This window comes from Lampris incognitus, chromosome 2 (genome assembly GCF_029633865.1).
Source record: "Lampris incognitus isolate fLamInc1 chromosome 2, fLamInc1.hap2, whole genome shotgun sequence".
NCBI classification, from domain to species: domain Eukaryota; kingdom Metazoa; phylum Chordata; class Actinopteri; order Lampriformes; family Lampridae; genus Lampris; species Lampris incognitus.
Genome location: NC_079212.1, coordinates 119,641,675 through 119,659,180, shown reverse-complemented (window position 1 = coordinate 119,659,180; position 17,506 = coordinate 119,641,675).

Below are 17,506 nucleotides of genomic sequence, written 5' to 3'. Positions count from 1 at the left end.
CTCTCAAAACAAAACAGAAAAACAGCCTGCACAACAGTTGCTACAAGTCCCAAATCATTTTTTTCCCTATGAATTTTATACAAGCTTAATGAACTGAAATAAGTATTTTCTTTAAGAAAGGCATATTTTAATTTTTTTTTACCAAAATTAAACGGCACAGATGACTGGACAAGATTCACAGTACTCAAAACGTATTTAACTATGACTCACACATTAACATACATATTACCTGTAGCCTACCTTAGCAAGTTACAGCAGCAGAAATGTTAGCCTCTAGGCCGCAGTTAGCCGACGGAGCTAGGCGGCTAATTAGCGCATTAAAACGGCAACACTCAGTTTATGTGGCAACGCAGCATATCCTGACTGGTTTTAACAACGTAATTTCAATGTGAAAGATTTTAACTGTTGCCATTAAATATAAATGCTAAATTGCTAACTAACCAGGATATTTCGATCAACAGAGAGGAACGCCGTCGAGTTTCTCTCGCCAATAACTTCTCTCTATTTCTCAGTTACTCCGCAGCTAAGCCTATATCACTGTTCGTGGCAATACAGATACTTAAATGGTTCAATGTTAGTCACTCACAGGTTCAGCATTAGCTTTTAGTTTCAACACCTTACTGAACACGTAGAAGCTTCGGACTGCTCGTAGTTTAGGGAGGAAATAAAATACTGCAGTTTTCCAATGATGTGTTCAAGGACGTAGGAAAATCTAATACTAGCCGGCCCATGGAGCATTTGGGGAAGCTCGGTAATTTAGACTGGGTTACACAGTTAAAAAGATGAAAACTGGTTAGGGAAACTAAAAAGCCAAGAAATAAAAATGGGTCTTAAGACGGGTCTTAAAAAAATCGATAGACTCGCCTGTCTAATGCGCTCCGGCAGTCTGTTCCAGAGCTGAGGGCCTGCTACAGAGAAAAGTTCCCGCCTTTTTTTAGACACAAACGGGGGATGAACAACAATACACAGTGGGGGGACCTAAAGGACCTGGTGGTGTTGTAGGGAGTGAGAAGCTCAGAAATAAAGGGGGGGGGCGAGACCATGGAGAGATTTAAATAAAATGGAGGCTTTTGAAATGTATTCTGAAATGAATGGGAAGCCAGTAAAGAGATGCAAGAATAGGGGTGATGAGATCTCGTTTTTGGTTCTTGTTAATAACCGGGCGGCAGAATTTTGAACTAATTGTAGTCTGAGAAATTTAAAAGTAGAGAGGGTGATACATCGGATGTGGAGGAGATGAAGAGGAGCCTTTCTATGTCCTTGGTGCTGGAGACCTTCTGACCGAGAACAACAGCACAACTTTGGCCTTGATCGACCAGTGCAGCAGAGTGCTTTGAAATGACGTGGCCAACTCAACCTTCTCACAAGCAGATAACCCGGCTCACAGGAAATTAATTTCTCCCATTGCAGCTCGCTGCGTTGAGTCACAAATTGCCTGTCTTCCTCAAGTGGCAACCTCCAGGGCGGAAAAATTAAGCCAACACAGAAGTGCCAAAAACTGCAGTTCCTCAAATGGTCAGTTGAGGCTGGCTCCAAAAGCAAGTCAATACCCATAGACCCCCATGTTAAAATGCTAAATTTACAGCAGAAATGATCATCTTTACAGCTGGTACAAAAACCGGTTTTGGTCTCCATAGCTTATCTCCTCATCCATGACAACTGTATGGTGGGGAAGTTGATTTTTTTATGTAACTCACTCATTTAAATTATAATAAGGCTTAAAGTTATGCATAATTAAGGGTGTGACCATTTTGAGTTACAGGGTCACAAAGCATATCCATGGCACTGTTTACATTTAAATGGACGTGAACTTGTTTTTGGGTGTTATCCGGCTGATAATCTAGCAACGTAAAAATGATTTTTTTTTCAGCAGATCTTAGTCACACTATTTTTCATGTGAGTCAGCCATTTTGAATTGGTCCTGATGTCTTAGCGTGCAATAAATTTGAAATGAGCTGCCGTCGACCAGTAAATGCCAAAGCGAGACTCGTGAAACTTGTCGTAGTTGATAGTCTATTCATGTCAATATATGTAGTTAATATCGAAATTGAGCATAGAGTCCTGGGTTTCTCAGTCAGATCCACCCCTTACTCCTCCCCAGCTTCACCCTCTCATCCAAATATGGTCACGTCCGGTTTCAAAAAATCAAGATGGTGACAGGAAAATGCCAAACTTTAGGCTTCCAAACGGTAGTCCACAAACCAATGGGTCACGTCACTGTATCTCTGTCCATTATTTTATACAGTTAATGTTGTTTATGAGCTCACACTGCCATTGTGTCACTGCCATTTTCCCAGTTCTTGGACTTGGAGGATATGGAGGCTGCGGGTCTAGCTAACATTCCTGCCCACTTGGCACCGAAGCCCAACTCAGCGAGCAGAAAACCCACTTTTCCCAGTAAGCAGTGTAGATTCTCTGCCTCTCAGCATGGGAAAATATACTGCGCACAGGGGCTGACTGCTTGCACTCTTAACACGGCCTCGATGCTGTAGGGTTATCAAGTGGAGACGCTGCAAAATCTCCACGAAGCCCTGGCATAGAAAGAGAATCTCATCATTCTGCTGGATGAAACGCGCAAGACAGCGGATTTTATCCTCTGGCTCTCCAGCTCAGCGTCTATGGCTTTGGGGAAAGGCATGGCTGAGACGGTGGTCGCCCACCGTCACCTGTGGCTAACATTCACAGAGGTGCAGCGTGCCGAGTTTCTCCACCAAGCCGTTGAGCCCGCTGGCTTGTTCGGACAGACTCTGGAGAAAATCCAGACCCACTGTGATCGAAGGAAGAAGCAGGAGGAATTGTTGCGTATGAGTATGCCCAGACGCTGTTACGCACAAGCTTAAGCCACCTAGCAGCCAGGGATGCTCCTGTCCGCACACTCCCATTCCCTCCCGCTGCACACAGCCCAAAAATGATCCGCCCCGGAGGACCACTATCACCGGCAATCAACACTCACACCTGAGCCGTGGTCCCAATCCCCATTCAAAACAGTCTGCATGGGGTAAACAGCTTTTTGTCCTGAAACAAGCAGCAGCCACTCATCCTCCACAGTGAGAGGGAGGAAGCAGTCTTCTGACTAGCTCTCCCGAGGAGAACAGGGTGGAGGGTGAAGCCTGGGGCGCTCGCGGTCTACCCTTATACTACGGGCTCTCAACCCACAGGGCAAAACCGAGAGATCCGTCAATTTCAGTTTGCACTGGTATTTATTAAACCTCAGTTAAGCAAACAGATACACTCAAGCACAGCCCCACACTCATTTCCCCATCACCAGGTCAGAAAATTCACCATGTTCAGAAAACCTGTGTCAATGAAGGACCGTTCCTGCCCCACAATATATCCTCAAATAGTGGAATTAAAAGAGGAAATAGCCCCTCGTCCACTTCCAAATGGAGCCTGACAGACATATCCCAGTCATTGTGCACCAGCAGAGGGCATTGCAGTACCTGAACGCTTTGGCAGACTGGCCGTGAGAAAAACCTCTTGGCAGGCATGTGGAACATCATGGTGGACAGACCGGCAGTTCCAACAGTCATCCTGGCTGGCGTTTGGTGGAAGGTGATTTTTTATTTATTTTATTTTTTGATATATGCGTTAGTTTAAATATGTGTGTTCTTGTAGTTCTTAAATGTGTCTTTGTCTATATGTTGCACTGCTGTGGGCTGGGGAAACGGCATTTCGTTTCACTTCATATGCACAAGTACATGAGGTGAAATGACTAATAAAGTGGTCCTGATATGGGATATGGGAGGTTGATCAGCTGGCCTTCTGGTGTGGCCATAACAATTTGGAGTTGAACACGATCAAAAGAGTGAAGATGACAGTGGACTTCAGAAGGAGCCCCCCCAACACTGCCCCCCCACCATACTCAACAGCACGGTGTCTATGGTGAAAACCTACAGCTTTCTGGGTTCCATAATCTCCCAGGACCTAAAGTGGGCCTCCAACATAGACAGAATCATCAAAAAGTCCCAGCAGAGGATGTACTTTCTCCGCCAGCTCAAGAAATTCAACCTGCCTCAGGAACTGTTGATTCAGTTCTCCATCCATTATCCAAACTGCTTATCCTGCTCTCAGGGTCGCGGGGATGCTGGTGCCTATCCCAACAGTCATTGGGTGGCATTGTTCTACACTGGTCATCTCCCAGCTGGACTAGGGCAACTCCCTCCTTGCTGGTGAGTCGGCCATCAGACCTCTGGTGCTATTCAGAAAGCTGCAGCTCGTCTGGTGTTCAACCGCCCTAAGTTCTCCCACACAACTCCCCTTCTCATGTCCCTACGCTGGCTCCCAGTAGCTGCTCGCATCCAGTTTAAGACTCTGGTGCTAGCCTACAGGGCAGTGAAAGGAACAACTCCTTCCTGTCTCCAGGCCATGGTCAAGCCCTACACCCCCGCCCGACCACTTTGCTCTGCTGCCTCGAGACGCCTGGTTGCTCCGTCGCTCAGAGGCCCTTGTTGCCAATCGACATGGCACTTTTCTGTCCTGGCCCCAAAGTGGTGGAATGAACTCTCCACTGATGTCAGGACAGCAGTCACTCCCCATCTTTCGGTACAGGTTGAAAACTCACCTCTTTAAGAACTACTACCCTCTTACTTGTTCTTAGCACTTATTGTATTCACTCATTTAAAAAAAATCTCTTTCTTGCACTTTAACACTGGTTTTGCTCTTAGATGCACTTATGACCTCTGATGACTAGTAGTTCTCCTGATTTCGTACGTTAAATGCACTTATTGTAAGTCGCTTTGGATAAAAGCGTCGGCTAAATGACTGTAATGTACACTGCAATAACCCAGTCTGTCCTCTGCACATCTATCACTGTCTGGTTTGGCCACCAAACAGGACAGGGGCAGACTACAATGGACAGTTAGGTCTGCAGAGAAAATCATTGGTGCCAACCTGCCCTCCATTCAGGACTTATACACCTCCAGAGTCAGGAATGGGTAGGCAACATCACTGCAGACCCATCCCACCTGGTCACAACCTGTTCCAATTCTTCTCCTCTGTTAGGTGCTACAGAGCAGTGTACCCCAAAACAACCAGCTATAAAAACAGTTTCTTTCTGTGGGTGGTCATTCAAATGAATGCTTCACACTGTCAATAAATCCAACCATTTTGTATATACTGTACAATGTACACTCTGTCCTGTCCATCTACCTCAGGCATGTATATAAGGAACCTGCTAACATCTATTTCAGCATCTCTGATATATTCTATTACCTCTTATTTCATCTGTAAAAGTCAATCCTAATGTATACATCTGAAGAGTGTTGTGTTGTAGTGTTATTATTCTATGTTTAAGTACACTGAGAGAGCCATGAAACTGGAGTCAAATTCCATGTTTGTGCAAACCTACATGGCCAATAAACATAATTTTGATCATGGGGATGGTAGTTCAGGGCTACAGGCTCCAATTCAGGAAACATCCCCCACTATTCAGAGGCATTTTAATGTCAGAAGTGCATCCATCCTGTGCCCCAGTATTAAGAGAAAATCCACTCTCTGCTGGAGAAACAGGCTACATGCAGGGTCCCCATGAATGAGGCTCTGGGTGGATTTTACGTAGGTTACTTTGTGGTATTGAAAAAGGACGGAGCTCTCCATCCTGTTTTGGACTTGTAGATACTAAACAAATACCTGAGATGAGAACATTCAAGTTCCACTGGGGTGGCCCAGTGGTTAGCACTGTTGCCTCAGAGCAAGAAGGTCCTGGGTTCCAACGCTAAGCTGTCCCAGGTCCTTTCTGTCTGAAGTATGCATGTTCTCCACATATCTGTGTGGGTTTCCTCCAGGTCCTCTGGTTTCTTCCCAACATCAAAAAGACGTTCATGTTAGAGTTAATACTCCTGTCTGTGCCCCTGACTGGGGCAATAGGAAAAAGAACTGGAGTTGGTCCCTGGGTGCTGCAGCTGCCCACTGCTCCAAGGCAATAGGATGGGTTAAATGCAGAGAACAAATCCATTGTAGATCTACAATGACAAACTAAAGTGGCTGGAAAAATGCTGAAATTACATCAGGCAATGCAGTTGGTTTGACTGGGGGACTGGTTCGCTACGGTGGACCTAAAGGATGCCTATTTTCATGTGCAGAAACTGTCTATTACCGAGACAGACAGTTTCTACACTTTGCCTATGACAGTACAGCATATGAATACCAAGTCTGCCATGTGTGTGTGTGTACATACACACAGGGTGTTGTGATGCGTCTAGTGCAGCAGTGTGTAGTTGGAGGGAAGGTTCATGTGTTCTCCCAACCCGCTTGTGTCCTTCCTGCCCTTAGCTTGCTGCCGCTGGCTAGCCTTTGTGGCGAATAGGGAAGCGTCCTAGCGTGTAAACCTTCCCTTGCCAGTACATAGCCTCTCCTTCACCAAGACTCCTGCCAGGCCTCCCCGTGGCCACACATGGTAACTGGGGTCTTGCGGCCCCAGGCTAACTTGGCAGGGGATCTCGGAGCAGCAGTGGGCCCCAGAGATATGGTGTGCAGGCCCACCCTGGTGGACACGCCCTGGCACCTATCAACCACTGCCCCGCTGCCTTGTGGGTGAGTCTGGAAGACATAAGGCTAAGGGAGCTTACCCCAACAGAAAAGCAAGCTGTGGCGGCACGCTTCGAGGCGGTTTCCGAAAAACTGGATTTCCGGCAGCTCCCTGCAGTTGTGTGGAGGTGCCGGTCGTCTAGGGATCCCCCTTGCCATTGGAACCATCTCCTCTACAATCAAGTCATGTGGCGTTGGGAGAAGCGCACCCCCCATGCCACTTTAAAAACCATCTCTGCGCAGGTATCTTCTGCTATCTGAGTCCTCAAAGGACCCACAAATAGAAGAAGATGGTCATCATCGGGCACGATGGACAACCAGCAAGCAAGCACCAAGTCTGCCATTCAGCTTAGCTCTCACTCCTCGTGTTTTCACCAAATGTCTTGAGGCAGTGCTGTCATGGATCAGAGGCCACGGGATTCGAGCCCTCGACTACCTGGACAATTTACTGATTCTGTCGGACTTGGCATATCAGGCTCATACCCACAGGTCCCAGCTGGTGACTCACCTACACTCTGGAGTTTGTCATGAAACTAAAAACCAACTGTCTCACTCCCAGCCAGAAAATTTGTTTTATTGGTCTGGATTTGGATTCTATAGTGAACCGAGCACGGTTATCATCCCTGAGAGCGATCACTTTCAACTGATACCTGTCTCTGTTCCAGCTGCATCACACTGTGTGTCTCCTTCAGTGCCAGCACCTGCTGGGACTGATGGCCCCTATGATTCTAGCAGCGCCTCTGAGCTTGCTGATGATGAGAAAATTCCAGCGCTGGGTGCAGACAGTGTCAACCTCTCATTGAAGAGAGGAGAGGGTGTGTATCACACTATTGTGCTCTAAGGCTCTGCTCCCATGGAGAGATCCAGCATGTTTGAGCAAGGGAGCTCCTCTTGGCTGGGTTCTCACAAGTTTTCTGGTCACCACGGATGCATGGGGATGGGTTGGCCACTGCAGAAAAGCTCATGTGAATGGGACCTGGGCAGATGAGGAGACGTCATGGCATATCAGTCTTCTGGAGTTCTATGCTGTGTATCTATCACTAAGACAATTTTACAGTATGGGTCTGCTGTCAGGACAGCCTTCCCTAGTATGCAGAAACAACGTGCATAATTTCACAAATAAACAGGGAGAGACAAACTTTTTTTCCCTCCTCTCTCTGTCTCACAGACAACTGTCGTGGAGCAGCAATCCCCTGCTATCTCTCAGAGCAACGCACATCCCGGAAATACTGAACAGCAGGGTAGACCTTCGCTAAAGATGTTTTCCACTGGTGAGGGAGTGGAGATGGCACTCCAATGTAGTGGAACAGTTATGGAATCGGTTCAGCAGAGCCACAGTCGATCTGTTTGCCTTGAGAGAAAACACACAGTGCTCTATATTCTTCTCGCTACGGGACAGGAGCGCGACTCTGGCATTAGATGTGCTGGCTCATCAGTGGCCTCCAACACACTCCTGCATGTCTTTGCTCCAGAGGCGCTGATCCAGACCACACTGGAGCATGTGTGCATAGGGAGATTGAATATGATTCTGATTACCCAGCATTGGTCCAAGAAAGCATAGTTCGTAGAGATGATTTCTCTTCTGAACAGGAGAGTGTTGTGCCTCCCTGTACACAAAGACCTGCTGTCACAGGCCCAGGGCCAGATTTGGTACCTGTGCCCTAAAATCTGGGATCTGTGGGCCTGGCCCCTGAAAGGATGAAACTGATAGTGATGGGGTTGCCTGCTAATGTCGTTGACACTACAGAGTACCAGAGCAGTGTCTACACAGGGGTTATATATGTTCAAGTGGCATTTATTCGATGCTTGGTGTCAAAAAAGGAAAATAATTCCATTTCAGACCTCTGTGGTGGATATTTTGACATTCCCCCAGAAATTATTGGAAAGAGCCCTTTCCATTTCTACTATTAAAGTCTATCTCTCGGCTATCTCTGCCTTCCACATGGGATTTGATGGAAAATCCCCGACTCCCATCCTCTGGTGATACATTTTATGAAGGGTGAAAAGCCTAAGAGGCCAATGCGAAAAACCATGATTCCCCAGAGGGATCTTGCTCTAGCTCTAGATACACTATGTGATGCGCCTTTTGAGCTATTAGTCTGTGGGCATGGATATGTTTTCGTGTATATACAGCATTCTTATTGGCCTCGTGCTCAGCAAAACATGTGGGTGACATTCATGCACTTTCTGTTCATCCTTCATGTCTGGACAGCTCTAACCTGACACTGCATCCTAATCCCACGTACACCCCTAAAGTACCTGCCTTGTCATACATTATCTTTTGAGCAGATGTACTTCTCACCCCCACCATTTGCATCAACTGAGCAACGATGTCTGCATAATCTATGCCAAGTAAATGTGTTGCACATGTATGTTGAATGAACGCAGGACATATGCACAACTGACCAGCTTTTTGTCTATTTTGCTAACCCAGCTAAAAGGAAGGTACTTTCCAAGCAACATCTTTCTCACTGGATAGTAGAAGCCATCTCACTTATGCTTGCAAGGGTGTACAGATGCCCAGTAGCGTCCACCACTCCGCATCTTAGGCCTTTTTAAAGGGGTTTCCGTGGAAGATGTGCTTTTGCTGCAAGCTGGGCTTCTCCACATACATTCATTAAGTTTTATTGCCTGGATGTGACAGCCCAGGATGTCACTCAGTCTGTGCTTTCAGCAGGTAGGTGATGGTATTGACTTTATCACGGCTGCTGTATCAGTGTCAGTTCATCTCAGTCTATCTGCAGGGGTGCTTTGGGGCATGTTTCTATTTCCCCATGCTTATGTGTTGTACCGAGTGCAACGGCTGAAAGGGAATAGGAAGTTATGGATTTAACTAATGTTCCCTAAGGGAGGGAAATTAGGTAAAACATAAGTCAGCCCCTCGCTGCCTTTTGGGCTCAATGAAGCGTAGTTTAGTTTGAGGAGCAGAGAATGTGCAGGATCTTTTTTAGCCTCAGGGGAAGGCGGGACTTCCCCTGCCTGCAACAGTCTCATTGGCCTTGACAGGCATTTTGATGAAGGTTCTTCAGGTTGGTCTCGCGAGGGCGCAATCCCCATACTTATGTGTTATACCTCATTTCCCATTAGTTATATGAATAAATTCCAGTTTTCTACCCTTGTAGCATGTGTACTGTTTTTTTTTTCTTAAAAAAATTAAAATATAATAAAAAGATAAGAGACAGGATTTGTAAAGACTGTTACACTGTTTACCATGTAATCTGAACTATATTGCATTATGTTTTTTTTACGTTTGGGCAGAAATCCAATATGGCTTGAGGTTATTACCTAATGATCAGAAAAGAACATTGTGATCAATGAATTTGCTATTCTCCTGTAATTTGCGCCTGAGTTGCTGTTTCATAGATGCCTTTTGAGCATTGAACATAGAATTTCTCTCTTCTTCAATGGGGACATGTCAAAAAACCCTTGCCTGTGATCTGAATCATGTTAAACTGTTACAGCATAAACAGCAAACATATGTATATCCATATTCAATATTTCATCTTACATATATTTAGGACTGCAAGGCTTATTACATTCAAGGCCATGAATATAACTAGCATGGCAATAAAGTCAGATTTCAGTATTTCTGAGAATATCTTTTCGTCTTTTTTGATAGCCGGGATCTCGTTTATTTTTTTTTATGTAAGTACAACAAAGTGCAAAGTGAATGGATCACTAATTCCTTCCTCACTTTTAGAGACGAAGGCAATGGATTCAAGAGACGCTGACTTTGGTGAGCTGAAGTTCACTTATTTACAGAATATGGCAGTTCTGCCAACTGTGTTTGTGCTATAATTAAAGCTGTTCCAACAGGTCCACGAACAAAAAGTCAAATAACATACAGAGGTCAGGTGGGATCCTTTTCTGTTTAGATAGTGAGAGGAGAAAGTATCTCAAGCTCAATGCTCACCCGCTCTGTGTTCATGGTTGCCCCCATTAACGCTCCTGTATTGTGTTTGTGTTTTAGATCATTTAAAATACAAAAGTCATATTGAGTATTTAATACTAATGATAATAATAACAATACATTTTATTTGTGGGCGCCTTTCAGAGCACTCAAGGACACCTTACAGAACAGTTAAAAAAGAAAAAAAAACAGGCAGCACTGTATCAGACAGCATAAAATCAAAACAAAGCAGGGTAGACAATAAAAAGTTGATACAACAGATAAGTATAAAATCATCTGCACAAAACTCAATGAAGCATGGGTCAGACCGAATATGCCAGTTTGAAAGGTACTCTATTCCATTTGGTTTTTGACTCTTTTTTTTTTTTAATTCATGTAGGGTGTCCGGGTGGCGTGGCAGTGTATTTCATTGCCTAACAAAATGGGGATCGCCAGTTCGAATCCCCGTGTTACCTCCGGCTTGGTTGGGCATCCCTACAGACACAACTGGCCATGTCTGGGGTGGGAAGCTGGATGTGGGTATGTGTCCTGGTTGCTGCACTAGTGCCTGCTCTAGTCGGTTGGGGTGCCTGTTCGGGGGGGAGGGGGAACTGGGGGGAATAGCGTGATCCTCCCATGCGCTACATCCCCCTGGCAAAACTTCTCACTGTCAGGTGAAAAGAAGCAGCTGGTGACTCCACATGTATCGGAGGAGGCATGTGGTAGTCTGCAGCCCTCCCTGGATAGGCAGAGGGGGTGGAGCAGTGACCAGGACGGCTCGGAAGAGTTGGGTAATTGGTCGGATACAATTGGGGAGAAAAGGGGGGGGTTCATGTATGTCATATTTAAGTAATACCTCTATCATTCATATGCTACATTGTAATTTAGAATACATCAATGTTGCTGCTGTCTAAACATGTTTTTTTTAAGTCAATGAGAGCAGGGACTAAACCAGAATGAGAGCAAACTATTGTAGATATCGCTAAGCACTTTTATAGTAAAATAAATGCTTAATTCCCGAAAAATCTAGACAGATCTATTCAGACAATCAACTAACTGAAATGCGTCAGAACTTTTTACAATGTGTAGCAAAAATTAATGCTTCATGTTCTGGCCTCATGGATGCTTGCTTTCTGTGTTCTAAAATACTGCAGGGCCAATTTTCTTCAACACAACTCTGGCAGTAATATAAAAAGCATCTGCTGTGGTTGGTGGTGGGTGAGGACTGGGCATAGGTTTAATCAGGGCAGCCAAATGGCAGTGTTTGCTGATGTTGCAGAGGAGGCCTGCTGGTCGGTTCTTTAGCCACTACAAGTGTGTGTGTGTGTGTGTGTGTGTGTGTGTGTGTGTGCGCGCGTGTGTGTGTGTGCGCAACAGATGTGGGCAAAAGGCTGGTTTCATGTTCGGGCCCTCTGGGTTGTCTGTAAACTTGGATAAGGGGGCCAGTGGTTAGGTGGTGCATCGATTGTGAAAAAGGATGCAACTACATGAAAACAATATTTCAACATTCTGAATAACTTTCTTCCAACTGTGTTGCTCAAATTAATTATTTACATAAATGCAAGCAACAACATGTGAATCACAGCAGCACATCCCCCCCCCCACACAGCAATGTACACTTGCATTCTAGTTCATATCAGCTATAAGTCTTGTGACCACTGAGGTGTTTAATGTCTATGGTGTCGCATCTTAAATCTCTAATAAGGCAACTGTATTGTCCTCAAAACCAGCTTTAGTTGCTACATGCAAAATGTTCAGGCTTCACTGGAAAGTTAACAGTCATCAGCCACAGTGAGTAAACGCATTGCACAGTAAAAGCACATGTATCTCTAATATTCCCCATACTTGATAGACTTTCAAAGATTTACTGCCCAATTCAAACCATGGCAAATTAATTAGGATGAAATAATATTTTTTCATGGAGGTTGTTACATGATTCATTCTTTATTATATTGTTCTGTAAATTGGAATATCAGGCACATTTATAAAAATATGTATAAATTTATAAATATGGCCATATATGATAAGCCATATATTTAGCAGGAAAAAAAAAAGTTCCGTCTCAGTTGTAACCCATTGTGTAGGTTGAAGGTGTTTAGGACTGTGGTGGGACAGAGTCCAAAAACCATGGAAAAACTCCCACATGCCAGTTGCAAATAAACTGGCAGTGGTACCAGCATCACCTCATGATTCTACAGGCGTATACAGTGGGCAGATAAGCATGTTAATAAAGGTCTTCCGTGACAGAGTGAACAGCTGTACTATGGAGGCTCTGAATGATCTCTTTGTGTCATTCCCAGACAATTCCTGAAATTAAGGGAAATGCCTATGCAGCATAAACCCAATTGGCAAGCTACTGTGATGAATTGGTGGACTATTTTCGGCTGGGATCCCCATGGTGTAGCTGGCACCGTGCCAGTAAAGGGTCAGCTTGACACCTTCAGATGAAGCCCCCAGGGTGGGAGGAATGGATGGGGCAGGGCAATGGGCTGCACTGGGCCTTGGCCAGCCCTCTGATGGAGTCCCTCTAGAACGGCAGATGGAGAAGTACAGATCTGGAGCTGTGCTCCAGAGGGCTCAGTGAGCTGCTCCACTGGAACCAACCATCTGGGCTTTGAATCACTCTGAATCATCTGGTTTCTGCTGCCACTGGTCCCACCAGTGAAATCAAAACTTGGAAAGACAGACAATGTAAAATATGTCTCTTTGCACTCCATGTGACAGACATCTGCCATCCATGAAACAAAGCCACAGAACTAGGAGACTTAAAATGGAGGGTGGATAATTCTCTTTTTTCACATTTGTCTTTCTTTGAGTCTATCATGCTCTAATAATATTATTGTAAACAGTCAATGCCTGAATAAAATGGATTCGAAAGCATTAGTGACAAATAACACTGATTTGACACCAGGCAAAAAATTCCCATCTTTACGTGTACAGTTAATTAAGCATGATAATTAATTTCAATGGCTGAATTCTTATCTTCACACATTGAAAGTATGGGAACAATGACACAAATGAATGTTACAGACTGAGTGAGCTCCACTTCCGGCTGGTTCCTATCAGCTACTTATAGGACAGAACACACTATACCATACTCCACCTCCACCATCATCCTATCTGACAGGCTGTGTGTGTATGTGTATGTGTTTGGCTGTCTTTGTGGATGGAAGCCTGTTTGTGTGTTTTCACATGTGCATATATGCATGTAGTGCAAGGGGTTCTCCTGATAGTTGGCCCAGCTTTAATGAGGCACACCTGGCCCTCATTCATAATAGAAGGCGGATTTCATATTAATTTGGTGGCAATTTCACTGTCCAGGGTGATGTTGAACAGCTGTAGTGGTCCAGTAACTGCTGCATAATGTATGATATTTCACATTTGTTTAAAACCAAAGGGTAACCTCTTCATTGATAAAACATGCTTCAACATATTGGCATTCTTACATAAGGAACAATAGCTCCCAATTCATTTACATAATGACATAACATAATTATAGACCTATTGTTAAAAAAAAAGGTTTGCAGTGAATATGAGACTTAAAGCCCCGAGTTAGAAAGAAAATGTTCACTCTTGCAGAAATCTTTATGTGCAGCTGGTGACCTGTTTGTAATTGCAAAGTAGTTTTCCATTGAAATGTCTGTAAACACAACAATTTCTGAGTTTCCATGCTTGCTAGTGTGCATGCCTGTGTGTGCACGCAATCATGTTTGTGCTTCAAGGGTATTCATATATTATTGAACAAGCTTGGGATGACTCGAAAATACCAAGTTTTCTTCATGGGAGACTATTTGATGGTTACCAAGCCCTTGTGGAAGGCATAGTTAGGGTTTGACTATGCTTTACCCTATTGAAATGAGAAAACGATACAATTTTAGAATAAAATACCTCAAAATTATAGCTAGTATATGAATAAGGAACATTCACATATATTTCAATTTAATCAATACAGTATATGTTTTATTAACTTGCATCACCATTCTCTCGTTTGTTATTAAAGACAACTATTCATGGATTTATAGTACTATTTTGCAGCATATTATTTAAACAATTGTCTTTTCTATTGTGTTGTGGAATAGTGCAGCGTACCAGAGCTTTTATCATGGTGGAGACATCCATGATGATACTTCATAGTCAATACGAATTTGCAAGAATGGATACTTTATGGATTAAATATTGTTTGTCATAAATATAGACAATGAAACAAATATTCTCAATATATTACATTCATATTCCTTGCTATTTAATGGAGCTTATTAGAAAATTCACAATAATCCAACCAAGAAATCCCAATATGATCTTTATGTCCATACTATACCATTACAAGTAATTTATCACAGTCACATGCCATGAGAAAATGTCAATATGCTTTCTTTAACATAGTTTTATGGTAGCGAGGGTATATAATATGTGGCACTAAAGTTTTTCTGACAATACACATTGTACATTATACGGTGGCATAAATCAAGTGCTGTAGTTCTTCAATTTTTTTTTCATCTTTGTTGTTATCTTGCTCTAACTTTAAATTACAAGTACCACACCGACAACACCAAAAGTTCCAGAGAAAAGGTACAAACCAATGCCCACTGCCCAAAACATGCACAATGGCCAAAATCTAGTGGTAATAAAAGTTCAGAAAAAATAATAGCAAAAACAAATCAGCATGTATTTTCAGTGTATATTTTAATTCACATTGCCTTTCCAGAGTTTTTTTTTTTTTTTTTTTTTTGGCATTTGACAGCATCTCGCTGATAACTGGCATTGCTTCAGTGTATTTCTCTGTCCAGCACATTGCCCGATCTGAAGCTATTGTGAGGTGGAGGGATGAGATGCTTGGTGTGTTTGCTGGTGTTTGTAGTTGCTGTCTTGTAGCATCACTGTTGCATCATCTGTGTAATATCTGGAAGATGTGAGGCAGAACATGTAGGACATCAGATAACAGCAGTTTGAAAAGTTCAATTTACCAGATCCAACAAAATGCCGGTAGAATTTATCTGTGGTTAATACATTCGTTTTCTTTACCAGCCTTTCACTGGTACAGTTTAACATTGTATGGTTTAAAAAGGAACTGGAATTCAGGAGATAAAGTGAACGACCGTAATGTCACTAAAATACATTTGTTGGTCTGTTTGTCTTTACAACTAGAGGTTTCAGGTGTGGCTGCAGAATTTAATTATTTCTAAGATTTCGTTAATTTAATGATTTCTAAGATTTGGTTAATCTCAGTCAAATTGTAGTTGCAAATGTGATGTATGATTTATGTCTGAATCATATTATTTGAATCTAATCCTGTGGTTTAGTCCTTTGATACAGATTTATTGCTACCATTTTGGTCACCATTTTTAATTATACTTCTAGTTTATGTTAAACAACAAAAATAAATTAATGTGCAGCTATCTGCCTACATCATACATATTCTTAACTAAATGTAATCGGTCTTGTGTGAATGAACTGTCTTGGATGACAATGATCTTCATATTAAAAGACAGATTGTACGAGGTCATGGACGAGCTGATAGTCTGCGGTGATGGCGAGCGGTTCCACTTCAGTGTTAATATGCCATACACCTCATGCTTTGTTATGACAATTTCTTGTGTTATTGTGCTGACTGGGTTACATGTGTCTCTCCTCTTAACAGTTCTAGTTAAACACTGGCAAATCTGCACCACAGACGGGGCTCCTCAGCACAGAGACACAGCCACAGATGGTAGATGAGGGCACAGCAGCTTATTAAAATCACAAAGACAGATCAAAAACACCAGCATTGAAATCAAAAACAGAAAGACTAAAAATACATTTCTATTAAAAGTCCTTTGGTGCCACAGGAGTGTGTGCTGGGGGGGGGGGGTTGCAGCTGCACCTCACTCCTCACGTGCAGCAACAAATGCAGTAAAGTAGGATACATACATTATCATATACCATCATGGTATATGATAATGCAATATACATGCAATACATACGATACATTACCAAAAACGATTTGCTATAGGTATGTGTTGAACTGGTGCAGGTATCAGTGAGCAGGCTCGTTTCAGTTAGTGTGAGGCTAGTGATGTTGCTTAAGTCAGCAGCAATAACACTGACAAATAGCAGAAAGGGAAAAAGAGTGAGGATGAACAAGAGCATATCAGCATTATTTATTTATTTATTTATTTATTTAACTTGTACATAGGCACATTGGTGTTGATTTAAGTGAGGGGATATCCTCATTAACCTTTAGGGTCTGCTACAGCCCATATCAAAATGCAAAAGAATAAAATAAATAATAATAATTGCCTTCGTCACTAGTTAATGAATATTGTATTTGGCCCACAATTAGTAGCTTGTCTGTATTTGGCCTATAAATACTTACTCATTTACAATTTACCATTCTATTTAGTTGGTAATGGGGTATATCTCCTCTGAAAAGTCACTAAATGGACTTGTTTCAGCTTGTTTTGCCTGCCGTTCTCTCGCTTACATATAAGTTTGAACTAAAAAAACATTTTGGCGTAGGAGCATAAGGACAAGGTGAATCAAGTAGCCTTTTTCTGGAATACAGTAACCCCAATATAATACAAAGACTGACTTGAGCCTATTATGAAAATTATTTCCCCACAACTGTGCATGGTCAAGACAATGATTAGGGATGCAAACATGTCACCTTTCGGTGAAAATAACCCTTTTGAATCCAAAACAGGTCATTTGTATGATTCATGTAGGTCCGATGAGTTTTTGAACTTGGCGGGGGTTTTGGTCTGCGGGGACAGAGTCACGGGGAATGAAATGACAACCACACCTTCTGAGTTGTCAAAAAAAAAAAGCTTCTGGCTTCTGTGCTTGGCACATGCAACGCACCTGAGTGAAGACTGAAGAGGGCCGTCTCTGGGAGGTCAGTTTTTGACTGCCTGCATGCCTTAAGGCAAGAATCTCTTACAGTAATGTTATGATAACCTTCACTGGCTTATAATGATAATAATAAATCAATCTTATATAGCACATTTCTAACACTCAAAGCCGCTTTACAATAAACGGGGTGAAACAAGACAACAGATAAACATAGCACAAATGGATGGATGGGAAGGGGGGCTACGAGAGGGAGAAGTGGCAGCT